At 37.2% G+C, this 24,878-nt stretch overlaps 2 protein-coding genes across 5 annotated transcripts in view; one reads left to right on the top strand and one right to left on the bottom strand.

Moving 5' to 3' along the window:
* The window catches only part of CMSS1 (cms1 ribosomal small subunit homolog), a 228,872-nt gene that overhangs the window by 45,039 nt on the left and 158,955 nt on the right, over positions 1-24,878 (top strand). The gene's annotated exons all lie outside the window — the stretch shown is intronic.
* FILIP1L (filamin A interacting protein 1 like) overlaps positions 1-24,878 on the bottom strand; it is a 194,920-nt gene that overhangs the window by 41,107 nt on the left and 128,935 nt on the right. The window lies entirely within an intron of this gene.

Raw genomic sequence — 24,878 nt, 5'->3', positions numbered from 1 at the left:
AAAGAGCCAGAAGACTTTTACAGACATGTTTATAGACCAGTTTGCTGAAATTTCATGTGGTGTAATTCCTGTTGTTAATGAATTCAAAGGAGGCAGACCAATTTCCACTAAGTCTGTAGTTTTGATTTATTGGAAGATGATCCTCTTAAAAATGTTGGAAAGAAACTCTTTGGTTATGGGATATTAAATTTGTCTTTCAAAGCTAATTTAAGCTCTTTTTAGGATTATTCACTTGTTGAGGACCATATGTGCAAAATTACTCAAAATTACTGCTATGTGTCTGGCAACTTTAGTCAGGCTAGTCTAGAACTAATCTGGTTTTAGTAAGAACCTTTTTTTTTTTTTTTCTTGGTGAATGATTGCATACACGGTTTATAGCTCTCAAGGTATATATGAAAGTGATACAGAGTTTGGTCTTTTATTGCTTGTCCTGACATTTTGTGTGTGATCTCAGTCTAGTTTTAATGAAGCCGGACTCCATAGATCATAGCTTAAATAAAATAAATAGGTAGGTCTTTGCTTGATGGAAAATGAGATTGTATTTAAAAAAAATATATTTAAAAATAACACTTAAAATCCTAACCTTGCGGCTATGATGATCTACAGATGATTTCCTGGGTTGTCATAACATATTTTTTATGTGTGCTTTAAGGGTAAGATTGCACCAAACTTTCAAAGTAAGACAGCTCAACAGCCTTTGGACAAGTTTATCTTTTAGACCATGGACTGTTTTTCAGTGAAAACTCCAGCTCAACCTAAGGCTATCAATTTTACTCGTCTCTTCCAACCTGTTTTGCTCCCACACTGAATTAAGTACCACAGTGAATCATCCATTAATATTGACTTTCCTTTTGAGATAAATAGGCCAGACTAATTGGCAGCTTTTTTGTTCATGTGCCTTTCCCTGTGTGTCTTCGGAAATATTAAATTTGATTGGTAATTTTTTAAAGTCTCCCAATTCTTGTCTAGATCTATCCCAGATAGTCAGTGCTCCCATAAGATTTCAAAACAAGATCTTGATTTTGAAAGTATAGGCCTCAAAATATTCATCTTGGTGCTTCAAAGACCAGACTACTGGGACATGTATGTGCAATAACAATTATATTTAAAAAACAAGCTAAAAAAACCCAACTATTTTCAGGAGAAGTCACTTAGTGATAAAACACAGTGCAAAAGCAAACTGTGTTGGATAGTTTCTCTTCTTATCACCAGTACATTTTTAATTTTGTAAGGAACATGTTAATCGCTTAAAAAAAATACTGTGTTTCACACAGTGCATCTTCATGCTCCTGAGAATTTAAATGGAGGAAAAAGGTAATTCTTCATTGTCTGATCATGTGGTTTCCTAGCATTAATTTGTGGTTCCGGTTTCCTTTGAAAACTGTCTGTATGTCCTCATATAAAGAAAACAAAACAAAGCAAACAATCTCAGACCAACCCAAACCAAAAAGCCCACCATGATGTAGAAATACAAAGTGGCATTTTTTTATGCTGACACTCATTATAAGAGCATCAGATAAGAAAATAGCAAAGGTATTAGTTTTCAGTAAAATTCATTTTCGTTTGATAACGTGTTTTGGAATTGCAGAATGACAGAATGGCTTGGGCTGGATGGCACCTATGCAGTTCCAACACCCTGCGTCTTGGCCTTGAATGTTTTTCCGAGAATGGGGCATTTACAACTCCCCTGGGCAGCCTTTTCCAGCGCCTCACCACTCTCTGAGTGAAAAATGTTACCCTAACATCTAAATCTCCCCTCTTTTAATTTAAAACCATTTCCCCTTGTTCTCTTGCTATCAGACCATGTAAAAAGTTGGTCTCTCTCCTGATTATAAGCTCCTTTAAAATACTGGAAGGCTGCAAGGATGTCTCCCCGGAGCCTTCTCTTCTCCAAGATGAACAAGCCCAGTTCCCTCAACCTTTCCTCATAAGAGAGGTGCTCCAGCCCTCTGATCATCTTCATGGCCTTCCTCTGGAGCCTCTCCTTTTATGTCATGAAGAGTTTTTTGGGGGTAGATAAGTTGTCTTGAAACTATCCAACACATCTTTCTTTTGTTCTGTGTTTGTCATTGAGCAGCTCCTGGAAATGCTTGGTTATTTTTTAACCTGCTTTTGAAAATGTTTCCTGATGGATGAACTTCCGGTAACCCCTCTTTAATGTTAGCAAGGTTGAAAGGTAGCTGCTGGCATCCATTTTAGCAGATAGTTTTTTTCTACTGAGTTATTAGAATGCTTGAGATAATCCGTCCCCATGGGCAGTTATTCAGCCAGATTTTCAAGGTGCCAAAATAACCACCCTCAGGAGAATGAATTCTTTAACACTGGGGGATTCTTTAGCTGGATTTTTTTTTCCTCTTTGAAGAATTATGTTCACGACTTTGTCTTTCTGTGGTCTTTTCTTGAGGGGAAAAACAAAAGCATAGATACAGCTATGCATGTTTTTAGAGGCCCACTACTCTGAAACTGTGAAGTGCGCATCTAGGCTGACCCCAGGGAAGTAGAAGTTCCAGGGACAGAGCTTGCAAACCACTGGTAAACTGAGCAATGAGTATACAGGAAAAGAATGTTGGATCACCAGTGTTGATGCTTGGGTAAGCAATTCACAAAAGAATCCTCCATCTGGAAACTGAAAGGAGAAAAAGTTTATTTAAGGTGGCCTTAAAAAAAAAAAAAATACTTCTCCAGTGCATGGCTACAGCTATATATTTTGTAGCATGACTCATGGATGGCTTCATAGTTACACATCCCCTTGCATAGGAGAATAAACTTTGGAGAAGAGGAAGTTAAGAGAAAACAGAAGTGTGAATAACTGCTAATGGTGCTCTCTCTGGCTCCATTCAGTCTGCCATTTCATCATACATGAAGGGGGTAATTCAGAGATTCCTTTCTTGGCACATAAGTGGCAACATATGTTTGAAACAGTGAGTGGAAACTGTAGGAAAAAAAATGACAGGCATATGGCAATAGGAAGGCAAGGGAAAATTTGTTGCCCTAATGTTAGCCACATAATTGGTACACTTAACTTCTGAGGGACTGATTTATTTAAAGACAAAAGTGCTTGCTCCGTTTATTCAGGTTTTCTGTATGTAGCCCATATCTTACAGTTCCTTCATAATGTCTGTCCAGAGAGCTCTCCAAGGGAATGGAAGGTGATGTGCGAGATTAAGAGCGTCTTTGCCAAGGAATAGAGGGAAAATCTGGATGCAAAACACAACCCTGCGGTCAAACATATTCTCATTTTTAAAGGAGGAAAAAATGAAAACCTCATATATTTTCATATTGTTTACTCTTTGTTTTTCTTTTTTTCTTCTACCATGTTAAGTTAGCAAGAATGTTTATGGCTTAGTGCAACTTAAGATTTACTACTTATTGAAGAGAAGAGCTATCCTGGAAACTGGCATCACCCAAAATAGCGTTTCCAGTGTGAAGTACATGCTGAGGTAACCCGCTAACTTTAGTCAAAGGAGCATTGCTAGCCTGAGCACACATCTGTGTACAATTGTAAGCAAAATGCAGCCTCCCCAACTGTATGCGGCGTGCAGGAAATGTGCAGCTCTTTCTGTTTTGGTTAATTTTGTGTACTGAGTTAGATAATCAATTGCAAGTGAGAGCATCATTGAGAGGGTCAAAATCAAAACTGGTCTTAAAAAGGCCTTTTGTTGACATATAAAATAAGTGTTCAGGGACATAGTTTGGCCTGCAACTGAAAACTCTTCTGTCCAGAGAATATTTTCTCAAAAAAAAAAAAAAAAGAAAAAGAAAAAAAGAAAAAGAAGCTTAGGAAAGCAGAGTGTTTTCTTTCTTTTGAAAAATGATTGGGTGAACCTGATGAGAATGCCCCTCACCATATTTGCCTTTGGGAATATGGCCTCTGTCCTTCTAAAGGGTGGTGTGACCCTTGGAAAGCTGCAACTGAGCAACTGAATGCAGCTTGATCCACCATGTGTGAGGCTTGTGCTCCTCAGAGGTCTTAAACCCTTCCATAGGAAAGCAAAATGGATTCAGTGACATTTTTATTTGCTCACTCTTCTTTGTGACCTCTTCTGGCTCTGGGGTTTTATGGTTTGGTGGTTTAATTTTGAAGTGAGTCCTCACACAATCATAAAGTAATGTTCATTTATGAGGTGGCTGTGCTAGAGCAGCAAATGAGCTGGGGTGAAGGATTGAGGCTCAATCATTTCAGTTTGGACTGGGAATGGAGAAGGAGAAGAGTAGCACACAGTATTTAAGAACAGATAAACAGGTAACTAGTTTTTTTCTAACAGCTCTCTACTTAGTACTCTATGTTCAGCACCCTGAAGACTTGTGAAATCAGAGCTGTGGGATACTTTTGTTTCTTTTACCAGAGTAAATGACATCACAACAAATACTATAGTCAAAAAGAATGAAAACAAATGTTGCTAAAGGAAACCAATTTACGTTATTTTTGTTGTCACCCATTCTAACTAAGCACTGGGAAAATGTATCTGGTATTTGTACGAATCTGTGGAGCTGGTTAGCTTTTTAAATATACTTCTGTATTACTTATTTTTCTGCATTCAATTGTCTCCTAGTTTGTTGGGTTTTTTTTGGTAAGTTGACTTTGGTGAAGTCAGTTACATGCACATAGAATCCTGGAAGTCACTATGTGGACTGGAACAATGCGGGTCAAATAAGATAAAGGCTTAGAACTCTCATCCCTGATTGAAAGTCAGTTTTGCAGAGTGCATTTAATGAAATTCTGTCCTTCTGGTGTTCTGTTTGGGTTTCAGTTTATGAGAAAATAATTGTGAAGCAGATAGCTATGTTTTGTATCCCTGTTTTGAGTTCTTCCATGAACTGGCTGTTGCGTAGGTCTGACTTGCTCTTGTGATTTGCATTGGCTGACAGAGCTTTTTGCTTCAGTATATTTGTTAAAATTATATCAACCAATATCCACTGTCAGGTGACAGAAGAGAGTTAACTGACAGCATGTACATCATGGTATTCCACAACCATGAAACTGCGACATTTTTATGTTGTGAGAAACTCCACATGATTTGTATAGCCTTTTTAAGCAAGAGGGTTGCAGCTTGTCTGTGTGCCATGGCTGGCAAAAGTCCTGCAGAAGAGCAAATTTCAAACAGACGTGCAGGCTGCCTGCTGGGCATGGAGAACATGTGCACGTGTCTCCATTTCTTGTGTAATGCTAACGTATTCAGCACAAATGAACTCATCCCTTTTCTTTCTTCCTAACTTTTCTCACGTCCCGTGCTGACTCTACTGCTCCCTGTTATCTCTATCCCTATTCAAAGGATGCTGGATGAGAGCCTGCTACTGCTGCAGCTCCTTCCTGATTGAAGACTGAAATGCCTGAAAGATCTTTTATGCCACTAGAAGTCTTGCTTTTTTTTTTTTTTTTTCTATTGGAGCAACATATACTTCTCAAGATCAGCTGAGCTTTAGGAACTTGTTCTTTCCATAAGACGTGGCAATCAGTTGCCCTATAACAGTTTCTCTTTTTTATGAGCTCCTGGCTGCATAAAACACATCTTCAGAGCTTTGTTTTGTGCATTTGTGTAGCTCTTAAGTTTTGAAAATATGCCCAATTTCCATCTACTTTGTAGAGCATTCAGGTAGATAATCATGTCAAGTATCAGTGGGCTGCTGATCATGTTCAAGATCTGCAAGTGTATCAGACTTTGAGAAGATTTTGACCAAGCGTGCTCTTTAGAACTAATTCAAGAGCTGCTTTGAGTATATGTGGCAAAAGTGAGACAGTGGGTTTGGAAGGGGCATTCTTGATCTATAATTCCACATTCAGTGGTATGCTGGGTGTGTAAGCTGGATAGAATGGATGGAAACAAGAAGAGGATTGACTAATTTTGCAAGGCAATTTGGGAGGTGTTCTTTCCTATGAGAGTGGTGAGGTGCTGGAACAGCTGCCCAGAGAGGTTGTGGATGCCCCATCCATCTCTGGAGGTGTTCAAGGCCAGATTGGATGGGCCCTGGGCAGCCTGGTCTGGTATTAAATGTAGAGGTTGGTGGCCCTGCATGTGGCAGGGGGTTGGAGATTCATGATCCTTGAGGTCCCTTCCAACCCTGGCCATTCTGTGATTCTGTGAATACCCGTATAACACTCCATTTTCAGTAGTCTGCTATATTTTAGACTCAACTATCAGTACAGACAGAACTGAACTTCATTATATAGTGTCATATTAATTTGGCTTGCCATCGGGGCTTTGGGAGAAATGCATTTTGATCCCGGTCTACCTCTGACTTCTTGGTGCTAGAATTACAAAGCATTGAACAGAAGTATGTTTTCTCCAGCTACAGACATTGTACCTGCTGCTCTGAAACCCCATTCAATTTGCCACCCAGGATGTGAAACTGAGAGGCCTCATCATGTGTTTCTCCTTGTCTTCTTTACCAAAATCTTGTTATTCATTCACTTTAGTATCTTTCCACAGGATGCAGGAAGATGTCTGAAGTTCTAACATGGTATGGATGACCACTGCTAATACTACTACCACTGCTGAGTGGCACAACTCATCAGTGCAGGGTTGCCTTCTCTCTGTCATGGCTGTGCTGTTGCACAGCAGTGGGTACTGGTTATAATGAGGCTTTGGAAATCACTGCCATATTTGGTTCAGGCTGAGAAAGTGCTAGTATTCTCTAAACTAAGACTTTTAACCTGGGTAGATATAAGCTTCTTTGGGATATAGAACCCTTGAAATAATTTCATCCTTTTTTCCAGCATCACCAGAGTAATTCTTTCAGGATTTGATGCAGGTTGCATTGGTTTGTTCCACTGGGATGAGTTTCTGCTGTGGGTCTTGGGGCTCAGTTTTCTTGTTTACTTTCCCAGCCTGCCCACATTGCTGTTGTTCTTGTAGATTCTTTTCTATGTTGTAAATCTGCCCAGAGATGATTAAGAATTGCATACTCTTGCTAAACTAACAGACAGCAAATCTAATGCTTTTAGGACTTTATTGCAAAATGATAATGTAAAGTTTGTAAATATTATAAGAAAAGGATGTAAGATGACTAGAGTAGAGAGCCTCTGTAAATATTTGTTTTTTAAAGCCTAGAATGTCATCAGATGCTATTTTATACTGTTTCCTTTTAAGGAAACTGTTTGTATGTTTTTAAATGATGTAAAATTGTATGATATTAGCTAATTAGTTTGGAGAAATGAAAGCGTATTGAAAAACCTTTCATGTAGTCTAATGAATAAAATATTTCCACAATGTAAATGGATGGCAGTTATTGAAATATGGGCACCTTTTGAGATTATGGTCACCGTGTCAGGGTTTTTACATTTATGGTTGAATATGTTTTTTTCTCCTTTCATGGAATAAATGTTGTAAATTCCTTTCCCCTTGTTCCCTTCCCCTCCAAGGAAGCCAAAACATCCTAGTTTTATTTTTGCACATTTGTTTATTTATGTTTAGGGTACCACCAAGCATAGTCATTGCTATTTCATCATGACTTGGTAGCAGGGAATAAAAAGATTGTCTAAACTAAGTTTTACAAAATTTACTTTAATCTTTCCTAGTATTTTTTGCTTGATTGTTTTTGTTTTTGTTTTTTCCCCTAAATTATAGATAGAGAATTTCTGGCTTTTCAGAATGTTGCTAAAGAAACTTAAAATGGAGGCGTGCGCTGTAATTTTGTTTTTAAGAGAAATGCAATACATATTGCTGTGTGCTACTGTTTATAGAGGCTGAAGCTTTCCTTACTTGACAGATATATTTGGAGATGAAGTTGTATTGGATTCTTTTTTCTTACAGTAAGAATTCCTGTTGATCAAACATCAAAATATAAAGGTTTCAAGCTTGTGCAATTTGACTCACTTTAGTAACCTGCAGCAATGCTAAATGTCACCACACAAAAAGCAGCTGAGGAGTGTAGTCTAACCTTTTCTGTGTGTAATCCTGCGTGGATTTTGTTGATACTGTGAAAGACAAACTATAAACACAAAGCTTAGCAAAATCTAATCTTGTTTAATCTGCAGAATCACTTTTACAGATTTCTAAATTATATTCTAAGTTATATTTTGGTGAGAAATGATTGGTCAAACTTTCTCATATCCTTTATGAGAGGGGCAAGCATTGTGTGGCACAAGTACCCACAGCTGGCATGGAGCCCTTGTTGTCTCTCTGCTCCCACCGTTTCAGTCAGTCCTTAGGCAGTGCATTGCCAGTACTGCTTGTAAGAACTACAGATAAACTACAAGCTTGCAGGGTATGTATTTTATACACCATAATCTGTAACTCTGTGCCAGACCTCATCTCAAGTTTGTGCATTTATGGATAACTTGAGTTTTAGCTGATAACTGCCTTTTCCCAATTTCTTTTTCCAAAACCTCATTTTAGATCAGGAGAGCCATTCTGTGACCCATGGGTTGGGCACAGCTTGCCAGAACAGCACCAGGCTTTTTTCCTTTTACCATCTTTCTCTAGAGCTCTTCCATCCCTTTAACAAAACTTGTAGTTGGAGGCCATGATGCCTTTTGTGCCCTCTAGTTAACTGCTGGCTGAGATGCTAGTAGAGTTGCAACTGAGCAGATCCCATGTCAAAGATCAGAAATTGTGTGGCATGTGCACACGTTTAGAGTGGAACCAGTGTGAGGTGGGCTGTCTCAAGAACAGTCATGCGGTGCTGTAGGGTGAACCCATCAGCCTGTGCACCTTTCCTGTGCACAACTGGTCAAATGCTATTTTGAGAAGTGTAGGTATTGTTTGCTCCTTGCAGGTTGTGTAGTGTCCTGAATTTCTTAAGATACACAGTAAAAGAAAACATGTACAATGAGCAGTCATGGAATATTCTAAAATATTGGTCCTGAATAAACCTTAAAAATAATGATGTCCATTGAAATCAGAGCCTTTGTATTACTATACTAGGGCACTTTGTCAAACATAATGTGAGGACTCTTTAACAGAGAATGACCTAGGATGCCCAACAAACCAAACTGCAGGGTAAGCAGAGGCAGGATAATTTTTTTGGTGATAATGTCTCATTTTGATTTCTAATAAGTGATACACTTGATCTCAGGAAAATCTTTTTCCTTTCTTTTTCTTGCTTGCCCCTGAATCCTCAAAAATTACAGTAACTGTTAACAATTTCAATGCCCTTGTTTTGTATGTAAAGGCTCAGTAGATTTTCCTTAATTCTTAGGTGCAGAAACTTCAGGTGGAAGTGAGTGTCATGATTTGTTTATCAATAACAGAAGCAAAAAACTTTTTAGATATAATTTTAGTTTTGGAGTTAACATGTTTTTATGTTAGTAAAAGCTCTCTTTTCATATATAATATGAGATAAACCAAAGAGCAGTTCTTGAGCAGCCTTCCCTATATTCATCATGCATTATGTGTGTGATGCATTTTATTATGCTCTCTCTTCATATATAAAACAAGAAATTCAGTAGAAAGAGTAGATGGAAGAATGAATGTATAAGTATGTATAGAAATTTTACTGAATATGAAAATTTCAGTTTGAAGATGGAATGTTGGAATGTTAATAAATAACATCAGATGTTCAAAACGATAAAATAAACCTTAATGTACATATGTGCAAAAATATATGCATGTATGTATGCATGTGCATGTGTGTATATACAGACATTAGTTCATCTAATGCATTAATGTCATATTCCCAAAAAGGTGGTGATGAAAGAGGACTGTTTTAGCTCATGTCAAGACAATATGCTTTAGTAATTTCACCATCCCTCGAGAGCTTATTAAACACTAAACAAAATGCCTCAGAATGTAACTGATTGAGTGTTTTAAATTACTCACTTTTGGTTGGCTCACAGCCAGCTTCTCATTACAATGGGTTGTGGCAAACAAGACCTGTAATTTACACTGACAATAGTAATACACAGTTTATTCTGCTAGCTTCTCAACTTGGAGTTTTTATAAACATTCAAACAAAGCTCAGGTTCTTGATGTAGATACATTTTATGACTATAAACCTGGTCAAACAGTTAAATTTGAAACAGTGATTGTATTTTTTCTTCTTTCCATGATATCGTGCTGATATGTTTTTCCTATTCTTTGCTGATAAATAGGAATACATAACTTGAATAAAGAGAAGGGGCAGCACTTGCCTAAGAACTTTTTTTTTTTTCACTCTCACATTTCCTTTTTAACTCTGTGGCTTTAGCACCAATTTCCTAACCATCTTATCCTCTACTGCCAAATGTGTCCTTGTGAGACTTGACAAAACTCCCATACATTGTGTATCTGCTAGCCAAGTTCCACTTGCTCCACATGCAGACTGCAAAACAGAAGTTACTGGGTTCTATAAAATCTGTACTTTCTGGATATTTCTAGGATTTTTTTTTTCTTTTTCCATCTCCTGAAATTTTCTTCAAAAGATGAAGAAGATGGTGTTCTTAAGAACTGAAATGAGAAATCTAATTGTATAAACAGGGGTAGAACAGAAGGAAATCTGAACAGGCTACAGAAGTATATCAGGGATTTACTAGATTAAGTCAAGGAGTATAATTTGATCATACAGCTTTATATATGTGAATTCTTTTTACACATGGATTTCATAGCACTTCATAGATGCTTGAGGTCTAGACATAACTGAGAGTGTGAACCATGTCATAGATTTTATTATGTTAGATGTTGGAGTTTTGTTTTTTTTTTAAAAAACACACTATTTTGGGCCTTGGAAAGCAAGTCTTACGGTGACACGGCACCCCAGAAAGAATTGAGTCAGACAACAGGGCTCATAAACACTCGGGCATTGTACTGAGTAGGTATATCATATCCCCTATTGTGCACCAGCTTCTATCACATAACACTGTATTTGTGAACATAAACACCCTGCAGAAAGAAAGAGAGAGAAGCAAAATGCACAGTGTGAGCTGATAAACTGAGAAAGTGAGGTATTGCTTCCTAGATGCCAGGCAGGATTAAATTAAAAGTTGCCCGGTGAGCCAGCTGTTGAGATTGAGGGGAAATTTAGGGAGAATTAGAGTTGAGAGAAAGTGAAAGACACAAGAGACATGAACTTGCTAAGCTGGGTCAGATTCAGTGGTCTGTGCTGGTGCGTGAGGGAGAGATCTAAGATACCGTGCTATTGATCACTGTATTATAAACATAAGTAATAGCCCAGTGAAGATTTGACTTTCAAATTGCCTATGAAAACAGATGTCACAGAAAGTAGTAGTGAACCTGTCATCTTAACAGCTTCCACTTCTGCAATAGGATTTCACTCCACCTGAAGACACCTCTTCAGTTAACCAAACAGGCCATCATGACTGTCATGGGAATCCATGGGCAGAGGTGGGAGCTCAGCTGCCTGCCTCATAGCAGAGAAATATGAATGTAGTCACTCCTTATATGTGACTTTAGATGTTTTCTTCAGTAAGCTGTTTATAAGTTTTTAGTTGTTTTCATCTATAAATTAAATCACACTTCTAATGTCAAACATGAAACGAAGTTCACATTTTGTTTTTGAATACATTTTCTCCAGGTTAAGTAATCTTACTATAACATGAGGTTATATAACCATAAGATATTATGAGTACCTTATGTAAATGGAGAAATGGAAATATTAACAGAAAGTGAAGGTTTGGATTCTTTTTGGATGCAGCCAAATATATATGTTTTGTCAGAAAGACTACAAAAATAAGAACCCTTTTGGGACCGGATGACAAGAACCCAAAAAGAAAAGAAATATAATTGTTTTAATATTGAGAACTGAACTGCTTGAGGTCAAATTGGATTGGGTGTGGATTCTGGATGTGGCTCTGAGCAGCCTGGTCTAGTGGTTGGTGACCCTGCCCATGGCAGGGGGGTTGAAACTAGGTGATCTTTGAAGTCCTTTTCAACCCAGGCCAGACTACAATTCTGTGATGATTCTATGAAATTGATCAAATAGAAGAAGCCTATTTAAAAAAGAAAGGAAACCAATATGCAGTGCTTTCATAAGAATATCATGATATAATGTGTTGCTCATTAGCTGTAGTGCATTGTTGTTTGTGCTCTCCTGAATGTAATCAAAATGAGTAAGACATGGCATCAGTAGTGACGCATGATCTTGTCATCATTCTGTTTTATACTTGAGAAGAGTGAAGTGCATGCATTAAATAAGGAAGCATAATGATTTTTTTAGTGTTGTATGTCAAATGTTCAGCTTTCTTTTTCCAACTGTAGCTATACCAGCTGAATAAACAAGACAACATGAGAAGTTTCTTAAAGCAAAGATCTGGGAGCTATGATGAAATGCTATAGTATTCACATGATTCAGGACTTTTTATTCCTACATTCATGGTTTCATTATCTTCTTGTGTTGGAATCCAAGTCTTCCTATGTCATCATTACTGAAGACATTATAGTGTCTTAAAAACTCATTATGTACATTTTGTGCACTGGGGTCAAACTGGTATCTTGCTTAATTCCTGGGCACTAAAGGATGATCATTGTCAGGAACCCAGCAGGCATTTCATAGTTTAGAGATCTCTGCTTCTTTCTTACTGAAATTTGCTGATGGCTCACAAAATAGAATGATGATGGAGAGGCACACAGCCATAAGAAACTTGATTTTAAAATTTGGCCTTTGTAAACATCTATTTCAAACAATTGCAAGCAGCTAGTCAGACCCTTGAATTTTGTTCTTAGGCATGTCAGAGTGTGAGTGCTTGAAAAACATATTTATGCTGGGATAGGGATGAATGAACTGCTGTGAGCTTGGTTAGTCTTGCTTCACTTGCAGATACCAGGGTTAATGGGGGGATAGAAGGGCAAAGCATTACTCAACTCAAGGACTGATGGGGATGGAAAACAGACTCTTGGCACATGATTCTGCTTTCCTCTCAATTGGCTGGAATTTTTTTTTGTATTTACCTGATATCTGTTAGCTCTATTCTTTAATTTCCTTTAATTAGTTGTCAAATCAAATGAATAAGTCTGGAGTTCTACTTGTGTTAATCCTAGAATCTCCAATTAAAAATGAATACTGTCTCTCATTTCTCTGGCTTTTCTAGGGGAGAAGTTAGCCATCAGCTAATGGCTCACCATTCCTCATTCAAACTCTTTAATACCATTCAGTCCTGGTAAGGTGTTAGTAAGCTTGTTGTTTTATGTTTGCACAAATTAGATTTAAAACTTCTCCTATTACCAGTTCAGCTTTAGCTTGCTTTGTGAACTCCATAAAGAGACGCATGTGAACGCTTCCTTGATTTCCCACGTTGTGGAATTCAGTGTTGGCAGTCAGGGCAAAATTAAAAAAAAAAAAACGAACCCTCAAGTAGTGACCAAAAAAAAGAATTTTGTGCTTCACTGTTCACCGAGAAGAAGGATGTCCACAGCAATTCCCTCTTCTCCACTTTGAGTGGGATGCAGATTTTCCTCTAGACAGTTTTTAACAGCATTTCTATTGGGCAGCATTTCTATTTCTGGTCTGTTCTCCTGGTTTGCACAATTTCCCTTCTTTGATGTCTTTATGCGTAATTTATTTTACTCGTGTTAAATTGTTTAGCGTGCTCTGAGGAGAATGTTCTAGTTTCTTTTGATTTGCTGGTACATATTTACATTGAATCTGTTTTGTTACTGTTGTTGTTTCCATGGTGCCTTCAAGCAGTTTTAGACTTTTAGATGCTGTATTTAATTATAGGGTTCCATGGGTGTTATGTACCTATCTCACCTAGAGCTAAATATCATTGTTGCTTTTCTGTTTTCTTTTCTTTTTGCGTTTTCTTCACCCCTCTTAAAACTAACAGGTTGAGTTTGAGAACTTACTCATCCCTGGCTTTTTATTATTTACACTGAGGACTAGTTCCTTGCCCTAGCACAAGCCAAAACCATAATTTGCTCCACCTCTTACAATTCATGATTTGATGTTTTACAGAAGTTGGACTATTTAAACAGCTGTTCTCTGTTGTACTCTACTGTGATGCTTATGCAGCATGTGAAAATAACTGCAGATTCCCCTTACGCCTCCACTTTCTACCTCTGATCACTCTGTGGTTAGTGTTGTTATTTTAGATTGATGGCCAGCAGTCTAGCATTTATATGATCATCTGTTTGTATAGGGAATTCAGTTCATGGTCTTTTACAGAATTACATTTACCTTGTTTCACTCTGCTTTTCTGCTTTCCTTTTTTTTCTTCTTCTTTTTTCTTTTTCTTTTTTAATTTCATGTGTACTGCTCCTACATCAACAAAACCAGTTCTCTCATGAGGTAAATGTTTTATCAATAGTATAATCATACTCCTTCAAATAACTTCTTTTCTCACTGACACTGAGAAGCACATTGTATTTATGCCCTCATGTAAAACTAGACATCTGAGTTTTTCTCTTAGATTTTTAGACTTCTTGTATTTGTACAGGATTTGTACTTGCACCTTTGTGTTTTCTTTTTGTAAACTCTATTTAGATTAAATACTGTTTTGTTAGACAGAATGTCGTGCATCCTATAGAGGTCTCATCTTTTCCCAAAGCCCTTCCACAGTCTAGTAAGACTTAGCCATTTCTTCCTGCAGCATTTCTTCAACTTCATATTGAAATGCAACTTTGCAGCCAGAACTGGCACTTCAGTACTGTTTCAGGGATGCAGTGATAGAGACAGGCTTGCAGTCAGGTGGTTAAAATGCTAAATTTGCCTTTGTGCTTTTCAAATTTCTTTATATGGTGATATTTTTATCCTTCTCAGTTTTCTCCAAAAAATGCTCTGGATGCCTCCTGGGTGTCATAAAAACAGCTATCTATGCATTTAGAAATCAGAATACTCAATGGCAAGATTGTGTATGAAGTTTCAGGACTCAGCATAAGAGTTGAACTACACGTTAAATGAAGTGCTGGCGGTGAAATCAGAAACGATATGAAGTTGGCTTAATCATAGGATTGGTTACAGACAAAAAATTTGGAGCAGGGGAATCCTAGAATTTGTTAACACTTGTAAGCTTGCACAGAAAACAAAGCCCAATTAAAAGAACTCACGTATTTTAAATGTTTTAATATGTTCAACTAGTAAAAGCTCTGTTGTGTGACTTCTTTTCTTTCTATGCACCTGAAGTTAATATAGGGCTAAAGAAAATGGGAATTCATAGATATCAGGATCTTGAATCTGTAGGATACATTCATTAACAAGGCTCTACTGAGCTGTATAGTGTGCTGTTGGATACTACTGCAAGAAATGATGATTTCTGAAATGGTATTTTAAATCTTGTTCTTTTTAGTAATCTGAGAGCTTATGAAGCTAAATCAGCTAAGTGTTTCTGTCTTTCTGTAGATTCAGTGCAGTGTATTTTAACGATTTCTAAGCGAGGTCTTACAGTCAGGGAGATGTAAAGTGCACATAAACTGTAACAGTGGTCTTCACTGTCTTTTCAGAAGAGTTGAACTGTGCAAGCCCTGGTTTTATTCATTGCTCCTTCAGTCAGAGCTGCAGTGTTGGCTGTTACATTGTGTGCAGAGACCACGAGAGAACTGGGTTCTGAACCAAAGATGATGTATGCAGGGCTGATATTTCTATAAAGATTGTGGATGACTTAGCAATTAATAACACGGATTTAGTGCTGTGGCACCATTTAACAATGGTGAGGCTTTGACAAGCATGTTTATGAGGTCCTTTGAGTTTTAATATAGTGGTTTTCATTACGTTTATTTATAATCTATACTTTTCATTGGCTATGCTTAAATCTAGTCTATAAGAATTTTGAAGGTTTATAGCAAACTTAAAGTGATATAAGAAGGTAAGTAACTTTATCCAGTGAGTGTGTTTATCCAAATATGTCATTAAACTTCTCAATTTCCTTTTTAGAAGGCCAGTTAGGGACAGACTGACTCATTCTACTGTCTGACAGAATGCGAAGACATCCAGAGTTTAGCTGGCAAGACTATTGAAAAAAAGGAGAATTTTAGGATTTCAGGGAGTGTGTCTTGTTTCTCAGTCCCCCAGCTGGACGTAAGATAAAATTTTCAAATGAGAAACATGTGAAATCTTGTCTAAACATCTGAATAAATGTTGTCCCAATGTCTTGATGACTTAAATGAAACTGGAGGATCTGAACATCCCTAAATGTCAGTTTGGCAGTCATATACATATACATCAGAATGTGGTTTTCTGATGTTCCTAAAATCATTAGCATGCAAATCAAATTAAAGGAAGAGGAGGGTGTAAGGTCTCTATTTCTGCTATATTTTATTTTTGTTTCTACTGGATCATCTGGTTTTGTTTTTTGTCTTTTTTTTAAATTTTTGCCTCCAGGTTATGAAGAAGAAGGATAATGTGCAAGTGAGCTGGTAATGTTTATACTTGACTGAAGTGGAAGGATGATTCAAGAAAGCCCTTTTTTAGTCACTTGTAATGTCTGTGGCAACGGCCATGTATATTTGGGTTTCATTTTCTTTGCTTGGAGCTGCCTTTTTATCGTCTCAGTTCACACCTGAATTTAGAATAAAATAATACAAAATCCATCCTGTCTTTTCAGTCTATATGGTTAGATGTGGACATTTATTTATTTATTTATTTTTACATAACAAGTATCTTTTAGATACTTCCATTTGTACCTGTGTTTATCAAATCTCACTAAATAGACTGAAAAGATTGGATGGATTTTGTATGAAACTTACTAATAAAACTTTATTTTATTAATAAGTGTTCATCCTTAGCACTTTTCTCATGTAAAACAGTCCTGATTTTGACCTGAGTGTATGCTTTGTCTTGGTGGGAGCAGTTGTCCTTCTATAGAATTCTGGATGGGATTTGAGAGTATTCAACATCTTCCAGGATGCAGTACCTCTTTCCTTGTTTTCTACAGTGACTCGGAGATACCATGAGTCAAAATGATCTGGCTAAGGAGCTCGGTGGTAGGCAGTAAAAGGCGAGATTCCTTATAAGTGGCTTTAAGAATGAAGAGCTGTGTTCAAGTAGCAGGTTTTTAAAATTAGTTCTCAGGTTTTCAACCAAAATTTAGAACTTGAAATGTACTGGCAAGCAAGTAAATACAGCATTGTTACAAAGAGTGGTTTTAGTGATTTTCTTTTGCAGTGCAATAACCTGTGATGTTCTCTCCACAGAAGCTGCTAGGAGTATCTTGAGCAGGTCTGTGCAAGGCATATCTAGTCAAGCTCATATGCACATTTGAGAACAACCAAGTTTCTGTGTTCAGTGAGTTTTCCTTCTTCTCCAAAATTCTTGGCAAAGGTAGGGTCTGGGAGAAGATAACTGATGTTAGGCCAAGTTTGGCAGACACAAATCAGTTAGCTGTCTGGGTATTTTCAGTGTGACTGTCCCTTTGGCACTTTCAACTTCTCATTTTGGGGGTGAATAAAAGTTTTCTATGGCATAATACCTCCTCTTTTCTCTTCCATTAGCCTGACATCACAACTGTTCCTTAATTTTCAGGCAGGAAAAAAAAAAGTTGTCAAATGATGGTTTGAGATCTTTTAGTAGTGGAGCCTTCTGTTGTCAGTACGTCTGTACATACTCTGGCTTTTACCACTAGTGTTCCCCAGCACTCACTTATCTGTGGGAGGGTAAAGGGATTGGCAAAGTCTCTTTGCCTGCTCAGTTCTTTGGAATACCTCCAAACCATGTCTCACAGAAGCTGTTATATCAGTTTCTCTCCCACAAGGCGTGATATGAACCCCACTAAAGAAGACTTTGCAGTTCTCCATTCAAATGCTTCTTAGGTAGCAGACCTAAGAGGCTGCAAGCCACTCAAGCACCAAGCAAGTCTCAAGGTTTCTCTGCTACAGATCTTAGGCAGACCTGTATCTATCACCTATCTGGTCCATCCTAACAGTGTATTTCTGTATTTATGCGCTTTCTCTGGCTTTGTACTGATCTCCATAGGTGAAAGGCTGAAATGTTCAACATGCTTTTTTGGTGTATTCACACTGGGCTTGGTCTTCAGACTCTAAGGAGGTTGTGTGTTACTTTGTCTACATATGTGTTGTTTCTCATTGAAGTTTATATAGCATGCATTTCAGGCTCCAGAAGCAAACAAAGAAACAAAAAGTACTTATGCAAAAAAGTAAAATTATCACATAATTTTTATTTTAAATGAGGTTTTTTTTTTTTTTTTTTTCCTAGTAACCCTTGTTCTCATTAGATTCAGTGCTACTGATTTTCCTCTTTATTCAATTTAAAATTACTGCCCAATGGGACTGTGACATTTCTCTTAAAGTGCTTCAACTCCCATGTAAACTTCTTTCATTCATATACATATATATGTGTATATACAAAACTATATATAAGTGATGCTCAGTGATTTTGTAGCCAGGCATAAATGCAGCGAGGTTCACAATATGCCATGAGAAACTTGGTTATGAATTCAGACCACGGGTCCTGATAACCGGTGCATGACCTGTGTCCCCTGTTCTCATGGCCATTTTTCTCTTGCCTATCCTTAAGATATGAAGCTAATAATAGCACATAGAGGTCACTTAAATTTTTCTGTCATGAGAAAGATCTTAACTTCATTTGGATTTCCCCTCCACACCGAAACAGGAATATAGCTTTTCCCAGAGCAATGATTTGTTCTGAAAAATTATGATAGCATCAAACTTTTCTGCTGTCTCAGAGAACAATTTATAGATTCTTCTCTGTCTAATGTCGGGTGTTTTCTTTTAAAACTGGTTACAAAATCTTGTGCCAATTTCTGCCCTTCTCCCTGCCCCACCTTGCAGTGAATCAGAAGGGCACTGTGTCTTTTTTTGGTCACAGGTCTCAGTGCAGTCATCCGTTTCTATTGTTGCTTGTGATGAGGCAAGTTATGCTGTGCCGTACGTGGAGCAGTGCACTGCGTCTTATTTGGAAACTTAAATCAGTGAGTGGAGCAAGTGCCTGATTACTAAGGATAGCATCTCAACATGAGAATATTTTGCCAGTCCTTCGTCACCCGTGCTGGACACTGGTTAGGTTGCAAATAGAATATATGGAATCGGTGTTGATTTACAGGAGCCATAAATATTGTGACACTTGCCAGCTTTCAAAGATCATCTTTCCCTTTGAGTTGTGACACCACGGTTAGAAGTGCTGACTAGAGCTACCACCAAGGTGGTTTTCCATGCTCATCCCTTTCAGAATTTCTTCCCTTTTGCTATGAGGGCATATGATGATGCCCATTGGTTTCCTCACCTAAGTGGGGAGGTAGGATAGCAGGGTAGAAGAGTGTTTCACTAAGATTTTCCATCGTGTCCTCTTCTGCCTCAAAATACCCAAAGATAGTATGGACTTGTAGTCATGACAGTGCCTTAGGCAGTGGACAGATATCTCCTGTACTCAAAGTTTAAAGAAACTGAGAGTGAGCCTCACTTCTCTCTCATTCCATGAATTGCGTGAGAAATGGTTATCACCAGATCTTGCATCTGCTGGCTAATCTGTAGTAGGTGGAATAATTGAAAATTGCACCACAGATCCAAAAAAATTTCTCAGCTGTATTAACACTGAGTTGAAAGCACTGATTCTGTTCACATTTCTCTTTACTCTTTGTTTTGAGTAAACGTAATTTGACCTTACTTAGCAGTTTTGAGCTTTTTTTTAAATTTCTTCGCTAACCTGATTTTATTCATTTATTTTTTAAGATAAAGTGTTTTACCCTTCATCATTCACAGAAACTGTTGTATAAATCTTGGAATCCTTGAATTTTGACAAGAGTTTAATTTCACAACATCTGTTGAAAGTTATGTAGTATAATGGTACAGAGTTCTTCACGTACAAGCATGAGGTAATTAATCTGCATACATCACTTCCTTGTGTCTTGTCATTGTGTCTCAGTGGTACTTATGATTAGTGGGACTGTTCCATTGGGATGTAGTGCAGAATAAGAAAGCTAAAGTTTTGTTTGTGGTGGGTCTCTCTTACTCACCTACAGAGCACTGGATACCCATGAAAAAGGTCAAATGTACAGAGATCTGGCATCGATTTCACAACTTGCAAGACATAGTCTCGGGCATATGTAATATATATAACTCATTGCCAGAAAGCTAAAAGGAAATGATTGCATTTCGGTACAATGCAATCTATAACAATAGTTTAGTGTGCATGAAATTAAAAACTGCTGCTAACATGTAGAATAAATAAGTCGACAGTGTTTATTTTTACTGCAGCTTTCTGTGAAAATAAGGTCCTGCTTCTTATAATATTTAATTGGTTTCATTAATAAAAACAGCAAATATTAATTGTACCCATTACTACAGAATATTGAATTTTCCAGTACTTGACATACAATATATTGTTATTCCAACGTGTGAATGTGTCAGAATTCAAGTACAGCAATATTATGCTGACAACATACTAACTAGCTTCACGTCTGAGCTGAGGTTTCTTCTCTTCTTGATGCACTGTACTGGTTTTCCAGCATTGCTCACTTGACCTACTGCATGTAGCAGTTAGTTTCATATGTCATTTAAAAAAAAACAAAACAAAACTCTAACCCTAAGTGCACAATTATCTAAAACCACACATTTTACCAAATTTTAGTACAGTTGTATTGTGATGGAGGGTTTGGGTCATGTAGTTACATTCAATGAGAGGATAAAGGTGTATTATAAAGGTACACAAGAGGAAATAAATAACTTTAACACGGTAATGGCCATGCATTCATGGAGAGTTGTACGGAGAGGGGTGAAGTAGCTAATGTGGAAATGATAAAAGATTTCTTTGGATGAAAGAACAGTAAGGTGCTGGCAGTTGATTATTTTCTTTGCATTTCTTCTTTCTTTTTCTTGGAGGTGTGGTGAAGAAAAAATTAAGAGACTTAAAGAAAGGCTCAGAGAGAAAATGGACCTAGATGTGATAAACTGAGTGACAATCAGCATGACTTCGTTAACCTGTTTTTATCAAATGAAGTGGTAGAGAATCTTAAGGATGAAACCATAGGCAGGGAGGTAAAAGACTGACTTCCCTTCTGGTCTGATAAAATTCTCAGGCTGCTCACAGAAGGTGAGATTTTTGTGGTTGTGGTGATTTGAGTAGACCTGAGAATCTTCAGCATAGAGGTGATAGCTGATTTCAAGATTCTGTGAGAATAAGCACAGAAAGAGAGAAAGATAAAGACCTAAAGAATAGTATGTATGAGGTTTCATAGACAGAGCAGAGGTGGACAAAATGAAGTTTGCAACACGGAGTACAACTGTGCAGAAGCTTTTAGAGAAGTAAGGGGATTCCAACTGCTTAATTGAACCCTGTGCAGGTGAGATACTAAGGAAGTGTGGAAAATTCATTTGTGTTCAAGGCAGCTAAAAGATAAGAGATTATGCTTATGATTTAGGTTTAGAGGTTTGCTAGAAAGGAGGTTGCTGAGCTTATAATAACAGCTATTTCAAGGCAGGAATGAGACCAGGATGATGCCTACAGTGAACCTGAGAGAAAGGGTCTCCAGGCAAGGATGGCAAAGACTGCAGGAGGAGCCTATAGATAGGCAGCAGAATCACTGTTCCTTGGAGTTCTTCACAAGACAGCTGGAGAAAGGTCTGAGCAACCCATGAACTTGGCCCTGCACACAACAGGTTGTGCTGGAGCCTTCCAGCCCTCTTCTAACTTGTACTGCTCAAAAGTAGACTGTGTTAACTGATTGACATTGAGGGGGATAGCAACTGGGGCAACAAGCACAGTTCGTTTGTGTTTTTCTTTAAGATGAGAAAGACCAAAGTTTTGAGACTTTTACAGGTCAGGTTCCAATGATTATGTTTGGTGAATGTTGACTCCCCAGACAGATATGACAGTAACTTATTTTAACACTGAAAATGCGTTTTTCTTGATGGGTGATACAGTGGAATAAAATTTGGTCTTTTTTTTTTTTTTTTTTCCTTTTTTTTTCTTTTTCCACTTGCTTAGAGCAAAAGGGATAAGTTTTATTTATGAACTGCTAGGATTATCTTATTTGTAAAAAAAAAAAAATAGTTTTCTTCTCCTTTGGACTACGTTCTTTGTCTGACCTTTGTGATTGTGAACTAAATGCTAAAGCAAAAACTCGTATAGAAAAAATCTCATCTTTCTCAGTTAGAGGATCCTGAAGGTAAGAGCTTATTAATCACTGTCATACCAACTGAGCAGTTTTGTGCCAATAATTGAATTCTTGTGGGCAACATTTATCCTAACTACCTTTAATGTCTATTTACATCTCTGATGGTCAAACTGCTGTTTCTTTTCCTGTCCAGTGTTCACTTACTTGTGAATTACATTTTGTTGTCATGGAGAATCAACATGCTAGCCATAGTATGTAGTGAGTTTGAAGATGGAGGACATCTGTTCACTGGGAGATTTCTACCTTTCCTGCAGTCTAAGCATTCAGGTACGCTGTGAGCAGAGAGAGGTTATTTCCACTCATACCTTCATGTCCTTTCAGTATTCAAAAAACAGGAAATAACTGTACTCACATAATATTTAAAACTCTGTGATATTTGCAGTGGAAAAGGCTGTGCACGTGCTTATCATTTTGCCCTTTTGTTTCTTTTCTCTTCTTAGGCATTTCATTTTGTTTTGTGAGATGGAGAATAATATGTAAATATATGAACACTTGCATGCATATGTGATGTTTTCAAACTGGAAGCATATCTATCTCGTAAACTTTCTAGTTTCATATTTTAGCTTTGCGAATTATGTCCTAAAATAACTTTTATTACTTAATTGTACTCCAAAAGCATGGAATATTTATAAAGTTATCTGGACAAGTAGGTACATCCTCAGTAAAGATACAGTGGAACCTATATTTGAATCTATATTTTAAAAATTGTTGTGTATTTTCAGGATTGGTTTTATTTATTCATTTATTTATTAACCACTCTTTCTAAGAAAATGGGAAAGGAAGGAAAGGAAACATCAATACTATCAGACAAAGCAGTGGTCCAGAATGTATTTATTCTTGATTCTTTGTAGTTGCCTTTGAAAATGAAGAGGAGAGGGGCAATGAAAGGGCACATGCTTCTGTGGGGCATGAAATGCTTTTTCTGGCATATTTTTTCTTTCCAACTTGGAAGATCCATTTTCGTCTCTGAACTACAAGAAGACTATGGAAGAGTAGTTTGGGCAGGCAATAGAAAAATGTTTGAAATATTTAGAGGATTAATATTAAATCTAGAAAGCTGATGCTAATCTTGTCTTAAATTCACAAGTCTAACAGTGTGCAATTGCTTACGAGAAACTTAAGTTTTTTTGGCTTACTATGAAGTCAAAGGGATTGTTGAATGATTGAGGTGTTTGTACCAACTCACTGAAGGCTGCTGATATTTTGTATGATCTAAACACAACGTAGTTTAAAATTTGGTTAAAATCATTTAATTAGAAATTCGAAGTTAACCTTTCTAATGAGAACTGTCGTGTATGGAGGGAATAATGCAGCAGAAAGACACTATGATGGAGGCTTGCCTGGTTTTGTAAAACATACAACCATCTGACAAAACTAGTTTATGACTCAAGTTTTCATCTAAGAATTCAACAATTTTACTCTTCCTGAGAGCATACCTAAGAAAGAGGAAATGTTTTCCCTCCTCCTTATTTTATAATCTTTAATTGTATATAAGAATTGGATTTGACTCACAGTTTCTTTATTCTGGATGAGGAGCTACGAGATATGGTTTAGTGGCTTGTGGTAGTAAGGGTAGTGGGAGAACAGTTAGACTAGATGATCTTGTAGGTCCTTTCCAACCTGATTCTATGATTCTATTCCTATTATAAACAATAGTTTTCAGTCCTTCAGCATCACTACCCCATAACATCCAAGTCTTTTCATGTTGATCATATAATCATGTATTACTCAGATACCTTGTTTGGCTTGCATGCATTCTATACTCCTGGAAGTTATTTTAAAACATATACAGTAGCTTTGCTCTTTCATAAAATAAAACTCTTCTTTGACTAACTGAATGGAAATTCAGGATTTTGCTTCGAAACTGAAATCCTGTTACTAACGTTACGTACCTTTCCACGCTGATAAAGGAATACTTCTTGTTAAAAAAGGAAGAAAGTTCTTTGACAAATGCTTATGGCTTTTCTGTATAGTTTGTTCTTAAATGGAATTTCAACAGGGGGAACCAAAATTCATTGTCATTGTTTATATATGAAACTTCTCACAGAGTTTTATTTGTTCACATAAGCCAAGAACAAAATTTACATCCTGTGAAGATTTACAATGAGACTAAGATTTTTTGAAATGAAAGAAAAGGTCACTTTGCTGTGTATGGGTGTGTAATCTGAATGTCAAGTCATGCAGGCAAACATAGAAGGAGATGTGCCTTAACTTGCTGAGCATTTTTTGTTTGTTTGTCTTTTTTCATTTTTTCTCTTTCTTTTTATTATGGCAGGCAATTGCATGGAGATCTTGATGGTGACATGACTTGGCAAACATTTTGGAATCAGCTCAATATGTGACATCACACCCCCTTACGGTTTTCCACATAAAATAAGTACTCCAAAGAAAATAGAAAAATTGAGACTTAATCTGAAATCTATCATTACGTCCTCTAAGGTCTCATTAGGCACCTCACTATTTTCTTTTTCTTTTTTCTTTTTCATTTTTCCAGGCAGATAGACTAAATGTTGCAGATTATAGTGGTAAATATTTTATGGGGAGAGTAGGAGGGAGGTGCAAGGAATAGAGTTTTATTCTCATGTCTACTTTGTTTTCACAAAGAAAAAAAGCCATAAAGATCGTGTGCTTAGTCTTTTCTTCTGAGCAGCTTTTCAGGCTGTGAGAGCACACATGTCTGATGTAACATTTAGCAGTTGTGGTTGTTTAGCTCTGTCTCTAAGAGATAGATGAGTGACTCCTAGTTTATGTGGAAAGGACAACACAGACAAAAACCTCTGTTCAACTCAGACTTCAGTTCTCAATACATTGATGTTTCACAAAAGCAATTTTTGGAGATAAATATCCATTCTTCCCTTTGCTGGGTGACTGTATGTGATTTTCTGTGTGTGCTTGTGGTTGCTTGCATTAATACTCTTTTTTTTCT

Source organism: Phasianus colchicus, chromosome 1 (genome assembly GCF_987193195.1).
Source record: "Phasianus colchicus chromosome 1, bPhaCol1.hap1.1, whole genome shotgun sequence".
Taxonomy (NCBI): Eukaryota; Metazoa; Chordata; class Aves; order Galliformes; family Phasianidae; genus Phasianus; species Phasianus colchicus.
The sequence above is the reverse complement of the archived record's forward strand: the minus strand, read 5'-3'. Positions and strand labels throughout refer to the sequence as shown.